The sequence below is a fragment of the Coptis chinensis genome, chromosome 9, assembly GCF_015680905.1.
Source record: "Coptis chinensis isolate HL-2020 chromosome 9, ASM1568090v1, whole genome shotgun sequence".
Lineage (NCBI taxonomy): Eukaryota > Viridiplantae > Streptophyta > Magnoliopsida > Ranunculales > Ranunculaceae > Coptis > Coptis chinensis.
The window spans coordinates 46109851-46125260 of record NC_141464.1 but is presented as its reverse complement, the minus strand read 5'-3'; the positions used below and the strand labels follow the sequence as shown (position 1 = coordinate 46125260).

Sequence of the window (15410 nt, the reverse complement as noted above, 5' to 3'; positions counted from 1 at the left end):
CTAAGTTTTCATCAAGGCTTCATCAACCCCTTTAATGGAGGTTTTAGCCTTGATTCATCAAACCATTATTTCTCATTGAATTATAACTAAACATCATACCAAAATTCTAACTTGGCTAATTTAACTAACAATACTTCAATCTAATTTAACAACTCAGAAATGATACTCAACAAGAATTAAAATTAGATCTATAAATTGAAATGACAAAATCGAAATTGACAAACTAGCTATTTTATTTATCAAACTAATGAAGAACAATGATTCTAAAGATTAATCTAAAACAAGAATTGAAATGAACTAAACTTAATTTTATTTAATGAAAACTAGATCTAGAATTATCTATAGTTTTAGGTCTAACTAGCTACCATTAACAAAGAGCTAAGCTTTTGTTTTTATATGTTTCAGATCCAAAAATCGTGCATGGGCTTGGAGCCATGTTTTGGGCCTGATTCTCAGGCCCAAAACCCAATTTTTTCAGTCCAAAAAGGCCTCTTCAGCTGCAGTTGTCTTCGACAGATTTTTCGTCCACTTTTGCTCATCTGATTGGGCCAAGGCTTAGACCATTGGAAAGTTCTTTCTGAGCCGGTCGTTTTGACATAAGGTAGACCCAATTCCGAGGTCTGAGTCCAAAAATATGGCCTTTAGAAGTTCTACTGACTTCGTGTGTTGTTTCTGCCCGCGTTGACTTTGACTTTTCAGCTTTAACCAGGCTTAGAAAGGTTTTGTCTTCTTGAATCTTGGCCTTTAATCACAGAACTCCTTAGCAACCAACCATTGCTCCTTTATCTCATCAAAGTGGCACATTTCTGCACATAATTGACTTTGAAGCCTGAAACGCATAAAAACACGTAATCAGTATTAACTCTTAATTATTACTCACATAATTGGTCTAAAAGTATGACTGTTACAGTTTTGGGCTCTTATCACTAACCTCAAACATGATAATATAAACTACTAGATATGGATGTCCACACTTATAGAAACGTGGGACTTTTCATAGTGGACATATTCTAATACTAACATATTCTAACATTATGATCAGCAAGGAAACTTACCTCTTATAAGATATGGTCTAGATTCAGACTTCCATAAAGAGAGAATTTCTAATATGAAGATAGAGTCCAAAGATAGAAGGGAACTCACAAGCGGTGCAGACAGCCCTAACCCTAGGACTCTCAAAGCTCTTCCTATATAAGTCATAGGGATTTTGCTCTTAGGAACTACGCAAGATAGGGTTTGATTCTCCATAATAAACAAGGAGATACGTAGGCAGCCGACAGATGGTTCAACCCTAAACTAACAATCATCTCATCCATTCTCCATTCATTTAAAAGCTCAAAGATCACAAGGCACAGAGAAAGATCAGGGAAAACTCAAAAAATCCCCTACAAACCCCTTGGGCAACCTTGCATATTTGAGGAAGTATAGGACTGCTCTAGTCAAATCATGTCCCACAATAGCCCAACAATGCTGGAAGAAGAAACCGTTAAATCCGACTGGTCCCAGAGAGCTGTCTTTGTTAAGACAAAAAACCGCTTTCCTTATCTCTTCTTTATCTGGCATTTGACATAACATGTTATTATCATCCTCCTCGACCATTTCTGGCATCATACTTATATAGTAACTTTCAAAGACAAAGTTACTAGAGGCCACATTCAAGTGCTAGTGGAGAACGTAAAGAAAAGAGCAAATGGGTATGCATGTCGAATGATATCCTTCCAAGGTAGAACTTGTTTTTTTTTTTTGCTAAGTGGGTTGGAATTGTATTAATGACGAAAATAAAAGAAAAAAAGTGTACAAGTATACAGTAGTGGAGAAGCCTCCCTAACTAGTTCAGTTCAAGCTCAATCAAACCTATAGTAGGCTAGATCAGGAACCTCCCATTTATATAGCCATGGGGGTTTTACTTCACATAACCAAGGTAGAACTGTCATTATATTGCTTAATCCATTTTAAACAGTCTTCTAGTTTACAACATGTTAGTTTACAAATGGCCTTCAAAATGCATCAAAGACTGTGAAATAGCCACAAGAAACTTCATATGGTTGGGAGATCCTACTGTCAGAAAGGATATTACTCTCAAGTGGGAAAAACTATGCGAGCCTTAAGAAGAGAGTGGTTTGGGGCTGAGAAAGCTTAGAGAACTAAACTTATCTCTTCTTATGAAGCTTGCTTGGTCTTTCCTAGATAATAAACTTAAATGGAGCAAGTACATCTTACTACAAAAAAAATTATTAGTTTGGCCTGGGCTTTGGTGGGCTCTCCAAGAAATGTCTTCTCATTTGAGTTGGGTTGTAGGACAAGGGAGAGATATCAAGCCATGACAAGATGACTGATCGGGCTTTGCATTGGTAGATAGAGTCCCTGAGGTGAACTGGAGGGACTTTTCAACAATAGTTTATGACATTATCATTAATAATAACTGGGCAATTCCACCTAAAGTCTCTGTAGTTCTTACAAGAGATGGTATTGATGTTACCTTGCTCTTGTCTCCTTTTGGTGAAGTACATGATACTAGAATTTGGAAGTTAGCTAAGGATGGGAATTTCACAGTTAAAGAAGCATGTAGTGCTGTCAGAAAAAGAGAAAACACAGTTAATTGGCAGAAATGGATTTGGTCAAAGTACATACACCCGAGGGTTGCTGGATTGTAATATCCCTGATCATTGATTTATTAGATTAATTATTCAATAAGTTGCAAGAATTATTTTGTAATATTTGGTGTTGTAAATTTTAGTATAATATTTACAAAAGCATTGGAACGTCTTATTTAACAATTAACAAGATTAGTGGTACTGTTTGGAGATTTGGTCATTTAACCACGTTTGAAGGTGACTATAAATTGATTAGCCTAGCTTGTGGATTGAATTACGTAGTCTGACTTTAACATTTTAAAGTTGAAGATAAGTGTTTTGGGCCTATGTGAATAAATTGTAAAAATTGGGTCTAACTCTTTGGTGGTTGTGATTTATAAGGATGTGGCCAGCACTATATATATATATATATACAGCCCGACTCCTAGAATGACCTTAAATAAGGACCAAATCTAAAACAACCACAACTTCACCTACAAAATGATTTAAAACCTAATCTTTTGTGCATATGATCTATTAACTATAAAGAACATCTCTACAAAAATTTAACTCGTTTTATATTCTCTAACTTAGATAAAAATTGTTGTCTATTTTTAAAAAATATCTAACGATCCAGAAATGTCTAGTTTTTTCAATCATCTTTTGCCAATGTTGAAAATTGTCAAACGAGTTGAATTTTTGTAGAGATGTTCTTTATGGTTAGTAGATCATATGCACAAAAATTAGGTTTTAAATCATTTTGTAGGTGAAGTTTTGGTTGTTTTAGATTTGGTCCTTATTTAATGTCCTTTTAGGAGCCTATTTATATAAGTTCGTGCATATTCTCTCTCCTCACCATATCACTCTATTTTCCAACCGAGTAATATTAGAGGCTCCTAAAAACAAGGAGGTGATAATAATTAGAAACACCTCCCTACATTTGTTTAATTCTCCTTCCTCTATTATCAAATATATATTATTGATGTTGAATTATTTGGTTTTTATTTCGCATACTAATTACAATGACTTTCTCTAATCTATTCTTACATCTTCAACAACTCGAACAGGAAAGCTGTCCAGATTTTGTAACTTCTTTGGATATTGGTTTCTTTTCTTTTAGGGGTATTTAGGTTTTAGTCCTACTTATAATAGTGATATTAGGCTTTGATACATTTATACTTGAAAATTAGTCTTTAATCCAACTTTTGCCTTGTACTTTGCTTAATACCTAGAATACCCTTACACGTGCGTCTCACATGTTTGATGAATTTTAGGACCAAAGCCTAATATCGCTACTATAAATAGAACCAAAGCTTAAATACCCTTAATTTCATATAAACAAAAGGGATTAATACAAAAGGGATTAATTCTGATTCTTCCCTTTCGATTGCCCTTTTCTTGCATGATAATTTATCAGTAGCGATATTATGCTCTCAAGTGTAATATTTGTTGGAGTTCGTTTGGACCAATAGTTTGGGTCATGTGAGTTGCTTATCATTTTTCGAAACAAGGAATACTTGGCCAGAATTCTTATACGGCTATGGTTGATGCTTACAATTTCTTATTTCTTTCTGTTTTGTAGGGAGGATTGGGTTTGTCTACATACTCTCTACCTTTGTTGGTAGTTTGACAGCTGCACTTTTTATCAAGAACAACCCAGCTGTTACTTCCTCTGGTGCTCTGTTTGGATTACTTGGTGGTATGCTATCCGTACTTATCCGAAACTAGAAAGTTTACTCTGATTAGGCCCTCCTAGCTCTTGAATTTCTCTGTTCATATGCTCTTGTTTTATTTTTCTTACTCTTTATTTGTCTAACTCTTTTTTTGCATGTCTATGCTTGATCACAGCCTTCAGCATTGGCGGTGTGCTTTGTGCAATTGAGAACTAGTAGAATTCGTAAACCGCAGTGTGCTTTGTGCAATTGAGAACCTACATTCATCCCCAATCGAAGTCTTGATGATAATGTCGGCCTTTGGGTATTGATAGACGAGCTGGTATCTGGCATGGATGTGGAGAGGAGATCGTTTGATGTGATGGATCTTCACCAGATTCCGCAATTGAAGTGTCGATGTTGGTTCTTCGTGACCGTGATTTAGGCCTGTAAGTATCGATTTCCACTATCATTGGGCTTTCATCAAAGCTGTTAACCAATGTCTCAATGGATGCAAATAGTCTTATACTGTGAATTAAAGTTGTGTGTTTGCTTCTTGAATCATCAAATCTCTCCTAAAAATTAACAATTGAAGTTTAAAATTAGCATCAATACAGTCTAACTCGAAAACTTAAAAGGACAAAATAACACAAACTCTTGCTTACAACTGATCTTCGAGGCCTCATTTCTTGATGATATCTATGATCTTTATTGATGTAACCTCAACTTTTCTACAATCGTATAGTGGTTTGAGCTCTTATAAGAGCTTGCATACTATGAAGAGTTGCAGTAGCTTGTTTCCTCACAAGATAACCTCTTATAAGAGCTTGTAGTTTAACTAGTCCTTTTAAAGCTCTATGAGCTTTTCTTGCCTGAAACACAATTTAAATCAGACTAAAAATAGAGAAATTAAAGGACACCAATCAGAACTAAACCAAAAAGCTATCTGACAGGATGATCTTGAAAACGAGAAAAATTAAACAAACCAATGAAAAGCAATATATGACTAAATATTCACCAATCAAAAGTCACAAACACCCATGAAGAAAGTGAACAAGTAGAATGGAATGAGATGAACTAAACACTAAAACATCATGAATATAATACCAAGAATCCTCTAAATACAGTATGAATCTTCACAGCAGCCCATCTTTCTCCACCTCCACCAAACATAGTACCTCTTCCATGGCTTGTAAGTCTAACAATAGCGACTGCTGCTTGTGCTGCAACAACAACAAAAGATAGTGGAAATCAATCCCTTTTGTTTGCTTGAAATTAGGGGTATTTAGGCTTTGGTCCTATTTATAGTAGCGATATTAGGCTTTGGTCCTAAAATTAATCAAACATGTGAGATGCACGTGTAAGGGTATTATAGGTATTAAGCAAAATACAAGGCAAAAGTTGGACTAAAGTCTAATTTTCAAGTATAAATGTATCAAAGCCTAATATCGCTATTACAAGTAGGACGAAAACCTAAATACCCCTTTCTTTTATTAGCATTAGTTGCAAAGCAGTATTGTGGGTACTGATAGTGGTAACAAAGAAATTGACATAAAATTATTGTCTGAAGATGGTGATGAGTGTTTATTCAAAAGACTATTAATTCTCTTCTCAATGGAAATTCGATCTCAATAGGTTGTCACGAAATGAATTTACAGGTACTTACTATTTGCCTCTAATAAGAATTTGAGTAATGCACCAAGTTTATGTATGTACTATGTTATTGCTTAGTAGCTTGGCTACCTTTTAATTTCTAATGTCGCAAAAAATGCCAACAATTTGTAAATGATTGTAGATTGAAAATAGATGAGTATGTGACTCGGTAACCATTGAGTTTTGGTTTGTGTTAGGGGAGGAACACAATAAATCGCAACAATTGTTGTGGGTTAGCTTATAATGGTTTTGAGCATTATATATAAATCTAACTCCAAGGGGTGCCTTTGTGATAAAAAGTTTCATAATCCAAATGAGGATTAGTTGTTTCATTATTGTAAGACAAAAGTTGTTTTCCTAATATTCATTTGAAACCAAGTACAACTGTTGTAATGTGGACTCAAGAGCTTCCTCTCTTAATGCATAAATGTCTTGCATAATTATTTATTACTTAACATTTTCCTTATTGTTTGAAGTCTAGAACGAAATATGCCAAATAATTGGCGCTGAGAACTTTGATAAATTAATTTAATGTATGAGTTTTAATATAGTTTGGAAGTAAGATTTTTGATACATAATAATAAAATGAAAAAAAATTATATAAAAAGGTCCCCGTTCATTGAACGGGTCCAAAAATCTAGTTGGATATATATTAGATAGTGGGGTAGTGGATATAACTTGGACTTGGACTGTAGTGTTATCAATGTCTGGACTCTTTTATAACAGTTAGGAGATCGTATGTACTTATAATTAAGTTATAAGCATAGCCTTTGACATTCTAGTTGGCTGGTTAATTGAAAAATCAAAGTTTGGAGCTAAGTGGAGATCGATTGTTAAATGATAAATAGTTGCCAAGGCGCCAATTGCTAGGCTGCGGTTTCGGGTTAATGTATTGTATTAATCATTGCATCTTTGTTCTAAGATAAATGTAGCTGTTTCTTGCAACATCGTGAGGTGAGTTCTACACCTTTTCTAGTTTCAATTACTTTGAGTAATGACAATTCCTATTTATTGATCAAATGATTTTTGGTTAAACTTATTATGCATGGTTTTTGTAAACCAATTTTTGATTAACAATTTAAAGGAACTCTTGTTTATTTGGGTGTGTATTTCAATTGAATTTCATATTTTACATTCACAAGTATGCATGGTTATTATGCATAAAAATAAATTTATTAAAATATTGTGAATGTGGTATTGATTTAATTTTGAGAATTCATTGTTAATGGTTATTTTGTTCTTGAAATGTGACCTGGAATTGAGTTTATGCTCGGAACTTAAGAAGGGCGTTGATATCCTTAGGGTGAAAGACCCAAAAGGAACACTGGATCCATGTGTTTGGTTGAGCAGGTGTAAATGTCAACCCTATAGTAACGTTTATCGAGCGGTTAAGTGGATATGGTGTTCTCATTGATAGAGTATTTTAAAATGCATGGTTCTTGCATGATGAATATTTGGAAATGCATTTGTTTCTTGCATGTAACGACCCGCCCCTTCCTACCATGTCGATAATGTCTCCACTTAGCCACTGCGGAAATCCGACAGTGTAAGGTTTTCAGACTCCGGCTAGCAGCTTCCCAGGAGGTCACCTATCCTAGCTTGGACTACTCCCACCCGAGCACACTTAACTATGGAGTTCCTACGGAATCCCAGCCAAACGTTTCATAAAATGCCTCGATATTAGGATTTGGAGGATCAATTACTCATAACCAAGATCTTTGGACAACTACTTAAGCGAAGTTGGATCACACCATGGCACAACCGTCACCCAAACCTGGGCTAGGCTCCTTTCCATCATACCCCCTCCTCGAGCCATGCCCAGAGGTATCACAATTCTACCACCTTAAGATCGAGTCGTCCTCGGCTCTAATACTATTTTGTAATGACCCGCCTCATCCTACCACGCCGATACTATCCCTACTTAGCCACTGCGGACATCCGACAGTGTCGAATTTTTCAGACCCTGGACAATAATGGGATTATGACAATCTGGATTGGGTTTAGGAAGTCGTCTTGGATCCTGGTTATATTGGATCAACTACCACATACTAATGTCGAGGCCTTTTGAGTTAAAACCCCACACCCATGGTTGGGCAGGCTTTGAACCAGGGCCTTTGGGTGACGTAAGTGGGGACAGTATCGGCATTGTTTGAGTATGTGGTAGTAGGGTCATTACAGTGGTATCAGAGCCGAGGACGACTCTTTCCTAAGGTGGTGGGATTATGACAATCTGGATTGGGTTTAGTCCCACATCGGTTATGAAGTCGTCTTGGATCTTGGTTATATTGGATCGACTGCCACTTACTAATGTCGAGGCCTTTTGAGTTAAAATCCCACATCCATGCTTGGGTAGGCTTTGGACTTGGGTCTTTAGGCGACGTAAGTGGGGACAGTATCGACATTGTTTTAGTATGTGGTAGTAGGGTCGTTACACTGCATTAAGTAATGGTTATCAATTTATTGTTATGAAATTGTTTTCATTCTAGGTATGTTCTTTTTGGTAATTAAGATTACAAGAGTTATGCTAATTCATTGGGCTTCATGGAAGCTCATTCCCTGTTGTTTACTATTTTTCAAATAAGGTAGAAAGAGCGTTTGTGGAATAATCCTTATATAATATATACTTTATGGACAGTGCACTTTGGGTCTCAAAGTGCCTATTTTGATATCCGAGGTGTCACATGGATTAGTGTGGAAACTGGTCCAAAAAGTAGCCCCAACTGATGACAGAGTTAAGAGGGAAGGGTACACTTCTTGCTAGCTTCAAAATGCAGACTATGCAACAAGGACAAAGAAAGTGTGTCCATATGCTATGGGAATGTGACATAACTAAGAACCTAAGGATTTGGCTTGCGACTAACATGCTCAAGGTCTCTCCTACCAGCTAGAACCTCCAAGGCATCATGAGAGCAGCGATCAACCTGAGTCCAATTTAAAAGGAACTATGGAATGCAGCTGCTATCCATCTTATGGCACAAATTTGGAAAACAAGAAATCAAATATTCTTTAATGTAATGGTGAAAAACTAAACGAATGGAATCTATAGAAGGAGATCATCAAGGGAATTGAATCAAAGTTGTTGGCCTGAGGTCTATTGGCCACATTTACAACTCAGTGGAAGACTTATCTATTATTCACTCTTTCAACATCAAAGGACGGGCGAGAGCCCGCAGCAATCACAATCAGTGAAACATCATGGTCAAAGCAAACACTGATGGTTCAGCTCTTGGCAATCTAGGTTATGGTGGTGCGGGAGGGATACTACAAATTTAGTTAAGTTTAGAATTGTAAGCTCTAACATCCATGTGAAACTTTTACGTGTAAATTTTTTAATTATTTATAAAATCCCTACTTGCATGAAAAAAATACCATCTAGAGTAGCATCTAAATGAGGAAGGGAATAAGAAACATAGTCAACATTGGCGAGTTTAGCAAGATAATTGGCTAGAGTGTCTGATATTGCATTAGTCCGTTATATTACTCTTCAAGCATATGGCCATCAAGATATTTTGACAATACTAGCTAATTGGCTCGGCCATTGCTGGGATTACTACATTAATAGTGGATGATCTTATGATTAAGTACATTGCACAATATATGGTATCACTTTAAGCCTTCAAAAACAACAAAAGGACCAAGTTTCAAAGCTAACAAAATACCTACTTCAACACCCAAAGCTTCAGCTTGAAATCTCATAAATTTTGCTCCTAATATAATTTCATCAGTTGTACGATGACATATTGCTCCTGCTGCAACTTTACTACAAAACCTGGCAAATCTAGCATCAATATTTACTTTATCCCATGGTGAGATAGGAGGTGACCAAGTATCTAAAAGAATGCATAGCTAGCTAGGTTTATAAATCTGAGCTTCCAACTTCTGATCCTTACTAAAAGCATCAGAACATCTTGCTCTATTAAAATCAGTGATCTGCAAAATGGCTTTTGGAGATATATCTTTGTTCTCCATTCTAGCCTAGCTTGTTCCTGTAGTCCCAGAGCTCATAGAGAAGAGAAATGAAGAAATAGCCTCTTCTTTTCAGATCTTCATCTTTCTACAACTTTGGTCAACTCGATGTTTAGGCCTGGACTAAATCCCCATGCATATACCTATTGATCTTGTAAATGGCATAAACAACAGTCAAAAGGTCAACCAATTCACATTACCAACCTACCACAACTTCCACCAGCAGGGTTGATCAGCTCTGCATTATGGTTAGAACATGGTATTACTTAGTTGCTTTCCTCCAAATTCTTCAAAGTAATCATGATAGGTCCAACAAATGGCGAACCGAATCAATGTAATCCTTGAAAACATCATGCCACCTGTTGCTCAGTTGCCAAGATACTATTTCAACGACAAAGAACTGAACTACTTCAGTTGAGTCTGACTCAATCCAAAGATTAAGCCCTCCATTAGTCACTGACTCATTGCCCATTTAATTCCCTGCTTTATGGCACAACATTCAACTTGGTAATTTGTTGCATTCCAAATTTTCATGTTGAAGACCTCTAAAACTTTACCTGCATAATCCCCTTCTTTGGTCCAGAAAGAACAAAACTTCCTTTCAAATGGCAGAAATCATATAGATATTATCACCAATCTTCTATAATACATACAATTCCAAAAATCATATAGATATTAAGTAGATTAAAGAAAAGTTGATAATTAACAAATGATTTACTTATACTTGAGAAGAGGGAAGGCAGAGTAGAGTGATGGCAGTAGGCACTCCAACCAAATTTAATGGGAAGAAGAAACTTAAGGGACCTTTCCTTATTTGCTTGAGAGAACGAAAGTATAATTAAATTAAGGGGAAAAGGAAGAAGAAAGTTAAAATTTGATAGTAACACAGACGTCGTCGTTCAATCTAGGAAAGTGAAGATTACTATTTCTAAAGCAAGTGAAAGGAAAATGGGATGTTTGTGAAAGAAGAATTGAAAAAAATTCTATTTACGTGTACTTAACAATTACTCATTTGAGCACCAACATTCGAAGATGATGCTAAAATCTTGTAGTGACATATTGAAGAGAGGACAACACTAACAGTTTTCGACATAAAATCAATAACCAAATGTTTACCATTTAAAATCTTTAACTATAGAAAAGACAAAGAAAATTTTAATAATCTAAACAACATAAGAAATTGTTTATTATCATTAAATCATCGGTGAAATTGAGTACCAACTAAATAGTGTAAAAAGCAAAAAAAAAAGGCGATGTACAATGTCCCTGCTACAATTCGAGCGTGAAATTGATTTCTGATCCGTCCCAAATGAATTCCTAGGTCTGTGAGAACTGCACATGACCAAAAACAATCATATAGAACTCTACGCCCTTTACATGCAAGGAATCCAGAGTTGCTTATGCAGGGAAAATAAAAGAAATACTAAATAAACTTAAATGAACGAATGATCGAGTCTTTTCTTCTCTGCTATAAAGACAACAAAATTAATTTGATCTTGAGAATTGTAATTGGTAACAAAACAAAGATCGTTATGTACACCTAACATCTAAAGCCATCTGTATACTAACAAACCATTATGGCAGTGTCCTATTATGCATCAAATACGCAAAATACTAAAGTGCTTACTAAAGAATATCATAGCAATGTAAATAAAAACATTGCCCAACATAACACACTGAAATGATCCTTATGACAATAGCAATCCTTACGGACGTTATGAATATAAAAGAAAGTTAAGATACAATTACGCATACAGTAATGCTACTGTAATATCATGCCACGTGAATCAAGTACATAGTAATTTTGCATTTAGATACTCTAATCAATGAGTAATCGTAAGAGCAACATGCCTAAATCAACAAAAGTTATTTGAAACTACAAAATTACCTGCGTTATAGCAAAACCCTATCCCAGTACCCCATTCCCGGCCCACCACTTGAATGCAACCTTCGAAGAGGAGAAATGATCATAGCAGGAATGAACGACCTCCAAGGAAACAATGAAATGCAACTAAAGCCCCAACTTTATATACCCTTTGCTTGCATCCTAAATAAAACTTCGTTACTACTACCTATGTATGAATTATAGAATTCTTAGTGACCATGAAAGATGGAGCTGAAACAATTAAATGGGTTCTCATATGTCAGAGAGATGGTATAAATGTAGAATCCACCTCAAACCTTCAAATACTCTAAATTGTAATCAAATTCAACCAGCAGCACTGTGACAAAAGCTTGAACATAAGTTTCTTATAAGGTTTGCAAGAAAAAAAACCTTAGTACTTACAATGTTGAACTTGGAGACTCAAGGTCACTACAATGCAATATGAGATCGAAACTAAAACAAATTCATTGGGATCATATTTGCAATCATACACTTCAAAATTGTCAACAACGGTATCAAGAAAATGGTGACAGTGCAAAATCAAATTACTTGGGGTATTACTTGCAATCATACACTGCGTAAATGTCAATAATGGAATTAAATAATTGAGGGTGATGCATCTGGTAACTTACAAATAAGATTGTAACTGCTATAGAAAACATTTAAGTTAGACTTTCATCTATGGCTATTTAAATTTCAATCCTATCTACACAGAGAGACAAAAAGAGGCAACATGAAAATGTGATTCTATACAACAACGACTCTGTAATCTGGATAATTCCAATTACAAACATTACATAAGTTCATAATAAAATTTGGCAAACACACATAATTGCACAAAAAAAGTACTTCCATCTCCTTACTAACCTGTTATGTGAAACCTCCGCTCCAAAATGGGTACTGAAAGGAAAACCACGAATTCAATACTCTCGAAAAGATCTCATATACTATCGAATTGACTTGGAAATACTAATTAAAAATGCTTACATATACTATCAACTTTCTTTGAAGCTTCATCATCCAAATTTGCTTATCCAAGTTAAATAAACAGTACAGCGATACGTTGATTGGAGAAGTGTTCATGCACATTAACAATAAAGAAACAAAGAAACAATTGAGATATGAAAGAATTGTACCTCCTTCTATTCCATTTAGAGAAGAAACCCTTTCACTGAAAAATATGAAAAGGAAGAGAAGTACCATTTCGTGGAGAACTATTGGGACATACGTTACATTTCAGACTTAGAAAGTAAATATTGCTTGAACAACAATTTTAAAACTCCAGCAGCTCAATGAACTGTTATAATTATTTAAAAATTTTGGGTGTACATCTTGAACAAAAAGTTGATACATTGATTAATGATATATCAAGGGCCATATATCATACAAACAAATGGTCTGTATAGGCATCGAGATTGAAAGCAAAGACTAAACAATCCAAACATAATTGAGATACCAGCTAATAGAGTGATATCAAGTAGACGTAAGCAGACCTGGATAACATTGATCATAAAGATCTTGAGAATCTACAAAACCAAAGTTGAATCAAAATGAAAAATTTCTAAATAAAATAGAATTCAACAAACAAAGAATTCACCCAAACAAAATTTTGGTGTGTATGTATGAAAATGAGAATCATGTATGCATGAAAATCATATGGTATATGTAGCCTAACCTGACAATCTATAGAAAGGACCCCATTTGATAGCATAAAGAAAGAATGGTTGATTTGTACTTAAGGTTGTTCGCATGAATTTCAATACATGCCCCAACCTGCCATCCGCCCATGATAATGAACATCGTGCAAAGTAATATAACAAAACAATGCATGATTCCTTCATAGAGAAAGAAAAAGTAAACTAAAGTTATTCAAGTCCAAAAGAAGTATATGCCGACATGTACCTTTTGCTCCTCGTTATCAAGAGTATCCCTGATAGCATCAAGCTTTGCTGCAAGTCTCAGTCTCAACAGGGTGCACCCGGCCTCCACCAACTACAATGCCTTCCTCAATAGCTGCCTGAAAAATCATTGACAACACCAAATTGAGTTCAAAGAATAACCTGTGGAGCAGCCAACTCAAGAGTCCTAGGGATTGTTATACTTGGACCTACATTATGTCAACCAAAAGATAAATGTATAAATTGAAATTAATCGAGCATCATCATGTAAAGAAAAATAAATGTAGGCTTGAATTTATAAAAATAAAAATTGGAAAAAAAGAAAGAAAGAAAGAAAAAGGATCTTACGCTTCTTAAATTTTAATTTCACAAACATATGGACATTCAATAGTATCTCCTCGACTTTGTGCATCCTTAAGATAAAATATTATTCCCAAAAAGGAGTAATGGACATGGATTGTGGACAACAAAAGATAGTTTATTTGCCTTGTCTTAATAAACAATATGATGTAAATGTATATAGACATTAAGACTGGATCTGTAAAGTGGTGTCTTTAACTACCTTGTATGTCACATACATTCTAAGTTTTATCCTCTGATGAAGAACCATAAGCTATCTATCGTCCAGTCCATGTATGATGGTGACTGCATCCTATGCAGTAGTTTCTACATCATCTTGATTTTCATGAGGAAATTGATCAAAGGCAATAATTTATCACAATCAAAATCTAAAAATCTAATAAAAAAAAATAAAAAATAAAAAAAACTTGTTGAAGATGGTACTAAAGGAAACTTGCTAAATAAACCTTAGAATCACAACTGACCCATGACCCAAGAATGATTAACATTTAACAACCAAGTAAGAAAATAATACATTTCTTCTACTTATTGAACAAAGTTTTGATGATTCAGGCGAGTAGAACTAACTTGTAGAATTGTAAACCCGTAGAATCATGCTCATTTAATCAATTCAGCATATCTCCTTAAAACCCTATAACGCTAATCTTTTTTCTTGAATAGAGGTATCTCAATCAAAGACTCTTTAGATTTGTGAGGCTGCAAATTATGCACCTTGAAGTAAGTTGAAGCTTTAGATAGTGGTAGTAACTTTGAAAGAGTTTGGTTTTAAAAGTAAGGTTTATCCTAAATTGTTTAGAGTTTAAGTGAGAGAGATGTGAAGAAGAAAGGTAGACTCTTGTATGGATTAGAATGGTTCTAAGCTAATGAAAAATTGAAATTCTTGATTGTTTGTATTGAAATAACTTGAAAACATGGAAGGAAAGTTTGATTAAAACTTGAAATAAGAACAAGTAAACAAAATTGAAAATTGAAATAAGAACTAGTAAATAACAAGTTGATTGAAAGAAAATAAAACAACAAGAAAGTAAAAACATGAATTGAAAAACTAGACAAGAAATTAAACAAACCAAATGGTTTGGATCCTAAGACGACCATGGTTTCTCTCTCCCTTGCTTTTAGCTTATATACCCCTACTTTTGCCTTTTACAAATTTGCCCTTCTCGATTACAAATTAGACACCTCACACTTTAATTTTGCTTTTGCTTTTTGGGTTTCTTCTTGACCAAGGTAGGTTTAGGGAGAAAAGTCATCATATTTTGAGATAAGGGCCTCCATCTTTAGTCATCTGATTTGAGGGCTTAGACTTTTTCAGCACTTTTCCCATTGACTTTGACGGTTGACTTTGACTTTTTCAACACTTTTCTATAGCAGCTACTTGTCTTCATAATAAGCGTGATTAAGGCTCCTTTTGGTGCTAAGACGT

General features: G+C 35.0%; 1 pseudogene; it reads right to left on the bottom strand.

Annotated features, from left to right (window-relative positions):
- Positions 1–4424: 4424 nt before the first annotated feature.
- Positions 4425–9847, bottom strand: LOC147476287 (protein IQ-domain 26-like; annotated as a pseudogene).
- Between the last annotated feature and the right edge of the window lie 5563 nt (positions 9848–15410).